Raw genomic sequence first — 10,966 nt, 5'->3', positions numbered from 1 at the left:
ATGCCGAGTTTTCTTCCTAGTTCTTTCCCGACGGAGCCTTTGAACCAGGTAGTCAATAAAGTAAGGATTAATTAATATCATTTCTTGTGAGATTTTTATATTTTTTAGTTATATGTATGTGTATCAAAGTGAGATAAAATGATGACATTCAATTATGCAAATTTTGGGGTTCAATTATGTTAAGAAAATAAAAATGGAAATGGTTGATATTTTAATTCAATTTTGTACTTATTAGGAGATCAAATAAATCTTGTATTATTGTGAAACAAACTATTGAGTCTATGTTTTAAAACCATTAAAAATATATATACCACTTTTAAAACAATACATTGCTTGGTAAATCCATACTTAGAAAAATTTATGGCTTTAAAAAAAAGAGATGTGTTTCCAAGAGCAAAATGCTCACTGGAATTTGTATGGGAGAGATGAATAATTCCTTTGCCCAAAACAAAGCATATTCTGAATTGATTCCCTTAGAAAATTTGAATTCTAAATTTAATTAATATCAAAAATGATTTATAAGCAATTAAATAAATACATAAATTAAAATATCTATCCTAAGCCAACCTAAGTTCTTACCAAATTAACTTTATGATATTACTACCCCATCTTAGCCCTAGGTGTCAATATGGACAGACTGAGTCTTATAACAAAGTCAAGGAAATTAATTATTGTCACATTAGTTGGAGAGAGGGAGTAAATTCTATTTCCTAGTTGTTTTAAAACTTTATTCCTTTTATCTCTTGCCTTTTTCTTGGTACCCGCATACATCCTCCACTCGGGCCTACATAGGAAATTTACTTTTAACCTTGACCACGTGCCCATAGCTAACTTGTCATAGTGTTGGGGAGTGAGAGCTTTTTTTTATAAAAAATTTTCTTTTTGAAATGGAACAAGTGGATATTAAAGTCTATTCTCACCTTTATTGTTCATTCCTCCTTGTCTCCACATGTCTCCTCTTAACCTAGTGCACATTCCTTAAAACATTCTTGGGATGCGTGTTTGGAGGGTTTGGTTTTAGTGGGTGCAACAAATTTGGAGTAAAGGTGTGTTTTCTAAATAATATAAACAAATCTAACTCTTATCAATGCTTTTAAAACTTTCTCCCCTCTTACCTTGCTTAGCGCCTAGCAGGTGGAGGTCTTTTCTTGCATGTGGGAGGGGACAAGATCTGCATGATGTAGGATTGGTTAGTGCTTGGGATTGCTGTCAACATACCATCCTAGTTAAATGCACATGGTAGTTGGTGAAGTAAGCTTGGGGGGATTATAAGATGTGCTGATTAAAGTGTAGGGGGTTAGGATTGTTAGAGTCTAGAGTTAGGTTAGTATTGTTTAGGTGAGTTGTTTTTTTGCTAATTGTTATTATTATTGTTAGTATAGATTTAAGTAGTAATTTAGTGAAGTTAGTTTTAATGGGCTTTAATAGTTAGTTTGTTGTTTAGTTTAGTTTCATTATTTCTTTAAATGTTTTAGATTACTCTTATTAGATTTTTAAATTATATTTTAGTGATAAGTGTGTGTTAAATTTTAAAGTTAGTTAGGTTTTAATGTTAAGTTATTTAGTTTAGTTTGTCTTATTTAAAGTTTTTAATTTAAGTTTAGTTTAGTTTAGTTTAATTTTATTTAAAAGTTAGTTTAAAGATAGTTTGGTTTTCATTAATAGCATGTGTAATTAATTTAAATTATATGTTTTTTTTTAATCTATTTTGTTTTAATTATATTGTGACTTTATTTTTTTTTAGATAATATCAGTTTATTCTAGTACATAATGATAATATGTTTTGGTTTTAAATAAATTATAGATTTAAGCAAACTGTTATTAAAATTAAGTTATTTAGTTATATGTGAGACATTATTTTAAATACTGAGTTCTTTTATTTAACTTTTCAAATAAGTAGTTTTTATATTAATAGAACATTCAAATCATTTGTTAAATTATTAATTGATATTTTACCTAATAGATTTATTACTGATTAAAGATAATAGTACTTTAAAAAAAAAATTGTAAATTATGTTTGACTATAGTTCAAAGGATGCGAGATTTTAAAAAGTATATAAAAGTAACATTGTGACAAAACTTTTAATTTTGAAAATTGGATTGTTAAATTATTTAATCAGTTTAATGATGAGAGTTAACTTAACAATTTAGTCATGTATGAAGATTTTAAAACTTAAGATAGAATGTTGAAATATTGTTTGAAGAACCATGAATTATACTTTACAGTGATTCAATCATATCAAACTTAGAGAACTTAATTATTTATTTTATTTTTTAAAATAAAAATTTATGTGTGTTTTTGCCCCGTATTTTTGGGCATGACAACTCTATACTTATCATTAAGCTTGGTAAGGGTGAGGGCTGGTGCAACTGATCAATTAAAGTCATAATTGATGAAATATGAAGGTTGATGGAAGATTACCATGAGATCCACATGGTTCACATATATTAAGTATGGAATGTCATGACAAATGAGCTAGCCAAATTTGGCCATGGTTTAATGATACTAGTTGAATGGGAGGATGTTAGATTATTACCATCATCAATGCAAGTTGTGATGGAAAGGGAGTGTACTTTCAACAATGCTATATGAATAATCAAAATAGGTACCAAACTTTCTTTATTCTACATGGGCATGAAGAAAAGGCACTCAATAAAGGGATTGTTTGGAAAGATTGTATGATGATACATATTAATGTTTTGACTACTGTAAGTATTGATTACTGCCAAAAAAGGATGCAAACGGTGGATTTAGTGAGATATAGAGACCAACCTACTAATAATCAAAGTGAAAAGTTGTTGAATCCTCGCACAAACTACAACTGGTGAGGGTCATTTATGGATGGAAAGAGATCACTCACACATTTCATAAAGGGTGGATGTTTTTTTTTGAGAAACCTCACAAAATAATGAAATCTAGTTATGCACTAACTTTTCATTTTAAACATTGAGGCTTTACATTTTATATTTGGTAACTCCCAAACCTACAACAAGGCTATGTCATCTGAACAGTTGGTGGTTGAACTAGGAGAAAGCATGGGAACTAGTGATCTCATTAAATTGATAGGTGTGGAGGAATGTATCCATAGTAGCAAGCAAATGATGGTTTACTTCCAAGAGGGCAGTCTCTTACCATTTATGAAGGATATGGTGAACCATGATGTCAATTTCTTGATACAGTTCTTCTAGACTTGGAAGGATAAAAAGGTGATTGTCAATGGGATGGGAGTTGAAATCTTAGTGGAAACCATTGCGATGGTTGGAGAATTTATTGTAGAATGAAATAACTAGTAGAGGTGGGCCAAAGTTAATGAGGAAGCCAGTTTGCAAAAAAAAATTAAACTCAAAAAAGAGTCGATGTGAATATTCAAAGTCTTTTCTTTAGAATCCCTTCTTAAGCCTTGGGATGCCATCTTCTATGCAATTATGTGGTATATCACTCTAGATAACTATTTTCAGGTAATCTATTATTACCACTTCACTATTTTGAATCACTTCAGGAATCTTGACCACATTTCCTTCCCATTTCTATTATTGCATTCTCTCAAAGATTGTATTTGTAAAGCCAGGAGGAAACATGAGAAGTGTAAAAATTTCTACCTTATCCATCAGGGGCTTATAAACAAACTATTTATCGAACATTTAGCCCAAAACCCACTACTCTTACTTAATCCTCTAGCCTCTATCACACCCCAAGTCTCCTTCAACCCTAGCCTTGTCCTTCGCCATAAGAAATTCAATAAAACCCCTAGCCCATTGGTCAAAATTGACCTTGAGGTTAAAATTAGCCTCATATAGTCAGATTCAGATACTAAGAAGGGTACACAAAATGCTAGGAGAACCAGTAAATGTCTCAAATTGGATAAATTTATGTTCACCCCAATCATGATTCTGCTTCTAAGTCTTAGAAAAGTCATGTCAAACCTACAAGAAAGAAGAGACTTCTTTAGGACACAAAGCCTACCCCTAGCCCTCTAAGCCCTTCCCATATCTCTGACACTCTAGATGCTACCCCAACTAGTGACAAGGGAGAAGATATCACATCTGGAAGGAAGGAAACCTCCAAATATACTAGGAAGAAAGGTCAGCATAGCCACAGTATGGCGAGATTGGAAAGGCTCAAGTAGCCTATTAGGGACTTGGCTAACAATGAATTTTTTATCGATGAGAGATTTGAAACATTGGTTGAGTTTTGCACCAAGGTCATGCACTCTATGGCCATAATCTTTTACTTCTTGCAAGTGATTAAAGATGAGAAGTTCTTGGGCAAAGATACCAAGACAACCTGATCCATCTATGGGTTCTAGTAGAGGACTAGCTAAAGACCATCTTGGAAAAACTAGTTAGCATGGAATGGGAGGATGTGGATAAGGATGTGCCTAAAGAAGAGATGGAGGAAAAGCATTGGTAGGAAGAGGGAAGATAGCCCTCATTCTAGTGTCTATTTTTGTTATTTTTATGATCATAACTATGAGTTTGCTACTCCACAAGGTCTTATTTTTTGTGGTTAGGATGATTAAAGGGGCTAGTAACAATGATTTGTTTTGGTGTTGTTGGTCTATTTTACAACCTTTTCTACATATTAGTTTAAGGACTGATAGTACTATTAATCATGATAAGCTTATATCTACTTTTTTGAACTTTAAAGTTGGCATAGGGTAGATGATTGGGAGGTAACCACCAAGTGATTCTTTAGAATTTTTGTAATTTGGGGTCATCTTGCCGATCTTTTTGGCTACTATCTAATACCTCAATAACTCATAAAATATAAGAATACAAAGGTGGAGTAAATACATTTATAACCTTTGAATTTTGGCAAAGAACTATATCATACGACACAAATTACCATATATGAGTTCTAATACAAATGTAAAAGTAATTTACAAGCTACAAATATTAATAAATGTGAGAAAGAGAGCTAGTAAATATTATCATAATATCTATTTGACAAAATAATGCGAGTATTAAATTATTGAATCATTATAGCATAAATTTAGATTGTATTAATTAATGCATATAATTAAATGTATGCTATGCATAATACAAGTGCATATGCATTTTACGAATGAATATATGTTAATCAAGCTAATCTATTTACCTCTCCCAAAATTAAAGTTAACTTAGGAAACTCGTTATCTTTCTATCATTTGCTACAAATTTTATGTTGACAAGCATGTCAACCAAGTAATTTGATTAATGTTCTTCAACAAATACTGGTATCCTATAACTTTTGAGCTTTTTAAATAGTATCAAGATATATAAGCTCTTTACAAAGTGATAAATAAATAAATTTAACTTACAAACAATTTATAAAGAAAATTCTAATATGTGTTGAATCATAACTCGTAAAAAATAATTAGATATTTTTATATTTTGTATATAATATAAAAGAAATGATTTTTTTTTTTAAAGAGGGGTAAATGCTTTGACCTAGAGCTATGAACCAGTGAGACCACAAATAGGAGACCTCATCCCCAATATATTTGATCTTTGACGGCAAGGATAACAACTCAACAACTTAACCATCACAACATGCCACTATTGGCTAAAAGAAATGATTTATTGTGCATTAAAACTATAGAATATTAATAAAATAGTGATAATGCTATACTCCTTTATTCCAAGTAGTTTAATTCATGGTGTGATCTTGATCAAAGGTAACATGGTTTCTAAGGTACCAAAAACCTTATAAAGGTATATTTCTATTTGGACATTATAAGAACACTACTAAAAGATAACATCAAGACAAAGAACAAGAATTGAATAAAAATTTAAAATAAGCAACCAATTTTTAAAGAAGAACAGAAATCTTTTATTAACCACTAAAGGACAAACCAAAGATATGGAAATTAAACCACCCTTGGAGCCTTTTGACTACTACATACATTATATGTAACCTGTTGTAAAACATTACAAAATTTCATATCTTAATAGGATGGGTAATTATTTACTAAATATATGATTTTAATGAATATGTACTATATCATTTATACTAACTATATTTTCATGGATGATGGTGCTAACCTCCAACTTGGAATGCCAAACAGGTGTTCTTTTCTAGGAATTGATGTTCCATAAATTTCATTCATATCTATATCACCTTTAGTTCTCCAATCAAAGTGGTGAAAGATATGTGCTAGTGCAACATGAGGAACTGCAGTTGCCATGGAAGACCTAGGACAACCTCTCCTTCCCCCACCAAAAGCAATCATGCTTGTTTCTGAATCTTTGATTATGTCGAGACTTTTATCCATAAATCTCTTAGGTCTAAATTACAAAGGTTCTTTCCATACTCTCGGATCTCCTCCTATTGCCCAAGCATTCATTATAAGCCTTGTTTTTGCTAGTATGTAGTAGTCATGATCAGGACCATTCACAATACAAGCTTCTATAGATTCATGTGGCACAATCAAGGGAGCTCGTGGGTATAATCTTAATGTTTCTTTCACAATAGAATGCAAGTATTTCATTCTTAAAATATGAGAATATGTCAGTTTCTCATCATCCTTTACAATAGAATTAATTTCTTCTTGTAATTTCTTCATCATATTTGGATTTCTCAATAATTCACTCATTGCCCATTCAAGTATAGTTGTTGATGTATCTATTGAACCAACAAACATTACCTATAAAATCAGTCATATAAATGAATGCATATATTAAAAAAAAATGTGACACAATAACTAACATAAATTAGGTCACACAAGTTTTAAAATATTTGAAATAATCAATATATGTCTCTCTTTCTAATGATTGATGGCAAAGTATGACCTCGGACATTGTAAAGATTTGTTGAAGAATAAATATATACTATATACATCGATAGATATAATCAAAAGTATGCAATGCAAAATATGTATATGCATTTTCCAATTCAATCATCTAGTTCAAGTACACTAACACCACCACCCTTAAACATCACATGTTAAGGAAGAAATTAAGCTTAGAAAAATAAATCTATTTTACCTATTTAACACTTTGAACATAGAAATTTAGCACTAATGTGTGATGCTTAAACCATCACACTGACCTATTTACTTTAGCAAAACTGAAAAGTTAAACTTACAAAAATGATTGCCCTCTTATCTTCTGCTGTGATTTCCATGTCGACAAGCGCGTCAACCAAATCTTTCTGCCTCTCACTTTCCTCTGCGCCGCTCCTCTTGCGCTCCGCACGGTCATCTAATATTTTGTTAAAAACTGCATCCATGAGCTGGTGGACATTCTTCATACGTTGCCTCAGCCCACTCAAGAAAAGGAAAGAACTCGCAAATATTCACAGGTCCCAGCAGATAAGTAACCTCCGTTACTATTTCTCCAAACGTCATACCGCCGGATCGGAGATTGCTATTTGTGCTGCCCGTCAACATCCGCCATGTCGTGTCCGACACGTAAGATGGAACGCTCTCGGTCACATTTAAACGCACTCTCCCCTCCTCGCTCTTCTCCCACATCGATCTCACCACCGCCACCGCCTCTTCCTCCATCACCTTCCCGAACGAATCAATTTTCTTTGAATTCAGCAGCTCCACTACGGTTACTTTTCTTATGTCTCGCCAGAATTCTCCGTGGGGAGCCCTCCCATTGTAAAGCAAGTGTTTGCTAGCCGTCGAGGACGCCCTGTTTGAAAAATTCAAGTCGTGGGTTTTCAGAAACTATTTTGTCACCTCAGACGAAGAGGCGACCACAAAATCAAGAGAACCCAACTTCAAAGACATAATTGGCCCATGTTTCTCAGCCATCCGCTGCAGAGTGCGATGAGGGAGAGCTCCCATCTGGTGGAGATTTCCTATGATGGGCAGCGCTGATGGCCCCGGCAAAGATGAAAACCTCCCCTTGCTTTTCCTCGTGAGAAGGGAGAGAAACCGAGAGAAAAATAGGATTCCAATGCTTATTGCAGAAACACTCATATTGAAATCTATTGTCAAGGAAACCCAAGATTAATCCAGAGTACTGGTTTGCTTTGATTGGGAGGGAAGCCTCTCTATATATAGAAGAATCGCTGCGACTTCTGCCCTCCGATTATCAGAACATGACATATTAGAGATTGAGTTTGTGTAACAATGTGTTACAATAAACATGAAGTCATTGCATTGTCCCCGCTTACTAGAGATTGAGTTTGTGTTACAATGTATTACAATAAACATGAACTCATTGCATTGTCCCCACTTACTAGAGATTGAGTTTGTGTTACAATAAAATGTCAATTTTTTCTTTGACCATTCAATTGAAAAGATGTGTATAGATGATAGTTGCTCCACGCCTTTTAATTCCTCCATTTAACTGATTATGGCGTACATGTTTTTAATGCTCAACATTAAACCTCGTCATTTAACAACAGCATACGACCACTATCCAACGTGAAAGGAACATTGAACACGCTGAAACGACCCCTTTCCCACGTGAAACGACCATTGAACATGAATGAAACGTGGTTTTCTTTCAGAAAGAAAATTCACAAGTTTAAATTTATTGTTTATTTACTATATATATTTATTAATTGTTTTCATCTTTGAATCAAACACTTTTAGACATCTCATGCTTGAAAGAGTAACTTTGACTATTTAACACTTTTAGTCTAGGAATCAAACCTTACTACATGATGTTTGAGCCAGTAGCTTTCATTTTTTGTGAATTTCTTTCCATTAGATATGAATCAAATCAAGTCTTTTAAAATTCTTACTTATTGATTATATTTTTTACTTTTTGTCCCATTTCTTTCCATTAGATGTGAATGAAACTAAGTCTTTTAAAAAAATTATTTAAGAAAGAGAATCATGTTTTTATATTATTTATTATTTATTAGCTATATTTAATGTTTTCATCATTAGATCTAACTAGATCTTTTGTCCAATTTATTTCTATTGGACACGAAAGAACACCAAGTTGTGATGATGATGAAGATAGATGAAGTTGTATCTTTTTTTATGAATGGATATGATGTTCTTAAAGACATTCCAAAGTGGTGTGGAATCTATAATATCAAACTTAATCATAACAAAAATATTTTATCTCATTTCATTTTCTTACTTTGATTATATAGAAAATAGTGTTTTACTAGTACTTATGTAGACAAGATGTACTAGTTACACTCATAGAAATTTATATACAAATTTATATATAGTATAATTTTATATGAATAGATAAAAATAAATTGATATACTTTTAATATCTAATGTACAAAATAGTATTTTTCAATATAAAAATTTCAAAAATATAATAATGATCTTAGGTTGGTTCTTATTCATCCTATTTTTCTAAGTTTCATACTTTTGTGATCTAGATTCTTTTGGTTAACAACATGGAAATTTTATACCAATAGTAGCCACAAGTTCTTTGTATTTGAGTAGAGGAATTAGATCAACAAATAAACTAACTTTTTCACCTAAAGGAGATGCAATGACTATGGAAATATATATATATATATATATATATATATATATATATATATATATATATATATATATATATATATATATATATATATATATATATATATATATATATATTGAATATTGTAGAGAGCTTAGAATCTCAAAGTGTAAATATTTTAGGGAAATATGATTTGAGATGCTCATAGAAAAAACATTTACATATTCTAACTTGAAATTATAGTGAGCTATGTAACATACAAATTTTATGTTCTAATTATCTTATTTTTATGATTTTAAAAAAAAAAATTTAATGAAGAATAATGAAATGTACTTTAATATAGTAGAAATAAAATTTGTTGACATAATTAAAAAAGTTTAACAATTATGTAAATTTTGATTATTATGTAAAATAACTTTTAATGTTTCTTTTATCACATCTTCATGAAATCATAAATAAATAACATTACATTAGAAGAGACTAAAAATACTGAAACACAACATAATGATTATACTAAAATAACAATACAAAATTATACTACTCAAATAGTTCTAATTTTTTAATATTTATTTAGGCATAAATTTCATAAATTTAATATAGAAATAACAAAATAAACTTAGAGTCTACAACTTCCATATCATTTGATTCTCATTTTATAAGAATAACCATATCATTAATGATAGTAGCCCTACAATACAAAATCCTTATTAATAAACTATAATATGTTTTAATCTTAGTAATAAAAATAGTTTGTTTTGACTAAATTAAGTGAGAGAGGGCCTATTCCCATTATTTCAAAATAAAATCAAGTCTTAAAAAGACAAAAAAATTAAATTAAATTTACAAACACTAAAATCAACTAAGTAATGAAAGGAAATACACTAAAACCATAACAATCAATTATGATGAAACCAATGACAAATAAGCCAATCTAATAGGCTAGATGAAGAACCAAAGGACCAATTAAATGGCTAGTAGAACACAAATCCTTTACACAAGGAGGAATGAGCACATCTAATTTTTATTTAGACCCTTTAGCTTATCTTGGTAGAATGAAAAGATTGAAGAACAACTAGAGATGATCACCGGAGAGATCATCTCCCCTTGGTTGTAACTAGGTTTTCTTAGCATTTTGTTCCTCCAACTTGTCTTCAATAGAATTGATCGACCAAGCAGTCCTCTCTAGAATAACATTTTTCTAGGTGGCCAAGTCTTCAAGTTATTTATTTAGATGAGATTGGTTTAGGTTCATATTTTCTAATGTATTAAGAGTTTCATGTTTATTATACTCTATGGAAACTTTTTTTTTTAGCTCATTAAATTGATTCTTCTTGTATTCTTATTTGTTAATATTTTGGAAAAAATATATCAAAACTTCCCAAATATTCATATCTCCCTTCCTCTAGTTCCAATCCACCACTCTCTTGTCCACCTTGGCTACAACTCCTTCCCTATTAATGTTTCTCCTAAAATTTGAAGCTAGATAATAAGTCATTTTCATAGAAATTTATACTTGATATTAAATTATGGAGATTGATTCGATGTATACATTAAAGTATAGGTTGAATTCGACCTATACCTTGATAGACCAAAA

The 10,966-nt window shown here is 30.9% G+C and overlaps 1 pseudogene across 1 annotated transcript; it reads right to left on the bottom strand.

The window, feature by feature from the left end:
- Positions 1–5,996: 5,996 nt before the first annotated feature.
- Positions 5,997–7,934, bottom strand: LOC149533902 (cytochrome P450 750A1-like; annotated as a pseudogene). The gene is made up of 2 exons (XR_016357180.1): positions 7,067–7,934; positions 5,997–6,626 (listed from the first exon to the last, which is right to left on the bottom strand). The product of XR_016357180.1 is annotated as a cytochrome P450 750A1-like (transcript).
- Between the last annotated feature and the right edge of the window lie 3,032 nt (positions 7,935–10,966).

Source organism: Cupressus sempervirens, chromosome 10 (genome assembly GCF_028749045.1).
Source record: "Cupressus sempervirens isolate cs-2001-9-10 chromosome 10, ASM2874904v1, whole genome shotgun sequence".
Lineage (NCBI taxonomy): Eukaryota > Viridiplantae > Streptophyta > Pinopsida > Cupressales > Cupressaceae > Cupressus > Cupressus sempervirens.
Note: the sequence above shows the minus strand (reverse complement) of the source record. Positions and strands in the feature narration are given on the sequence as shown.